The 1932-nt window shown below is 47.6% G+C and overlaps 1 pseudogene; it reads left to right on the top strand.

Annotated features, from left to right (window-relative positions):
• Positions 1-798, top strand: part of LOC101988468 — a 3815-nt pseudogene extending 3017 nt beyond the window's left edge.
• The last annotated feature ends 1134 nt before the right edge of the window (positions 799-1932 follow it).

Below are 1932 nucleotides of genomic sequence, written 5' to 3'. Positions count from 1 at the left end.
CCAGGCCAAGGGCAACTTCTGGGCCGTGGATGTGAACCTGATCCCACCAGAGGCGCTGCGCCTTCAGAACACTGCCCTGTGCTGGCGATGGCACACGTAGAGCTTTCGTCAAGGACCTGAGCCCCTACGTGCTCCACTGCAGGCCTGACTGGCGGCCCAGTCCCCCACCACCATCCAGGGATGGTTTCAGCATCCAGTCCCTGCCAGCGGACTGCCGGGAAAAGATCAACATGGTCCCAGCAGCCTGCGCTAGCTGGACAGAGTAGTTGAGCTCAGGCAGGTTCCAAGAGAGCTCAGGCAGCTCAGCTCAGTTCCAAGAGGGAAGAAGAGATGTGTACTTCACCCCATAACTCCACTGAGAAGCCTCTGTGGCCCCTCTGCTCCCTTCTTGGGTTCACAAGAATAGAGGGGGAGACTTCCCAAGGGCCTTCTCTTTCCCCAAAGCAAGGCACCTGGCCAGTCCACTTACTTCAGGGTTCCCAAGATTCCATAGGAATGTCCAGCAGGGGGTGCAGAGCTTTCCTGTGGGGACAGCTACCCACTTCTTACTTGCCCATCTACACTCCCAATGTAGTAGTGCCCTTGGCCACACTACCTCCCACCTCTTGTCCCTAGTGCCCGTCTTCAAACAGTCCAGCCTACTGAAGTGTAGGTACTGAATCCCAAGGATCCCCGGATCTAGATTCCCTCTTCCAGGGAGTACCACCAGACAAGAGCATCTATGATGTGTGGGCCAGCCACCCTTGGCACCTGGCTGCTCCTGCCCCCGGCTGGCTGTTTTCCTGGTACAGCCTGTAATAGTTCAACCCTTTCTACTCATGGGTACCATTTTGATGGAGACCAGAGCTAGGAGCATGTTCACAGCAATAGCTTTAAAACACCAGGCATGGCGTTGCTGAAAATACACAACTTTAATTGGGCTACTCCAGAAAGGGTTTTTGCCTCTGCTACACATGACAGGTCGAGCCAATCACTCTCCCACACACAGGGACGGGGTCTGGAGAAGCAGCGCTCAGCCTAGAGTGGGGCATCTTTCCCTTTATCCCACTCTGTCATGCCATCCATCTAGCCATTCCTCTGTCACCGTGCCTTCTTGGCTCCAGGCTTGGGGAGGGCGAGCCAAAAGTGGGTCCATTCTGAAGTCTTCCTCTCACCCCTGGGTAGGAGGTAGCACATTTTGGAGAGAGAGTTAGGAAATGAAATCTGAACCCTACATGATTTGGGGTGGTGGAAGTAGGGGAGAGATTAACAGTAAAGGAATTTACAAGGCTTTTTTTTTTTTTTTAAAAAAAGACAAGTGATAAAGAAAATCTGCTCATTTTTATGGTATTTGGGGTGAGGGCAGGAGAAGACATAGTGAGATGGAGTTGGGGGCGGACATCTTTTAGTATAGACTCTCAGTGACCAAATTTCTTTTTATTTCCCACTTCCTAAACGTTCTATCACCTCCTACTGGCACCACTGGCGGGGAAACAAGCCTTTTAAGTACATGGGATTTGGCTAATATTATAGGCTTTCCACTGTTACTCCATCTTAATTTCCTCATATTTTATTTAACTGTTTATAATTGCTTCCACAATATATCCAAATTTATTCATTTATTTAGAGAGAGTGTTGGGGCTGCACATGTGTACTAAAACCTGTGACTCATCTCCGTTCTTTGGAAAGTTAAATACCAGAGAAGCATTTCATGTCATCCACAGAGAATGAACTCCAGAGTCTCCAGCTGATAGCCACAAGCATGCGTTCAAGTCTCTTATAGAAAATAGCATGGTATTGACAAATTATCTACATATTTTCTGCTATAGATTTTAAATCATCTTTAGATTGCTTCTAACAATTTGTACAATGTGAATGCTATACAAATAATTTTTAATTTTGTATTGTTTGGGGAGTAATGACAAAGTCTATGCATTCAATGATTATTTCTTT

The sequence above is a fragment of the Microtus ochrogaster genome, linkage group LG9, assembly GCF_000317375.1.
Source record: "Microtus ochrogaster isolate Prairie Vole_2 linkage group LG9, MicOch1.0, whole genome shotgun sequence".
NCBI classification, from domain to species: Eukaryota; Metazoa; Chordata; class Mammalia; order Rodentia; family Cricetidae; genus Microtus; species Microtus ochrogaster.
This window is presented reverse-complemented; position numbering and strand designations above follow the sequence as displayed.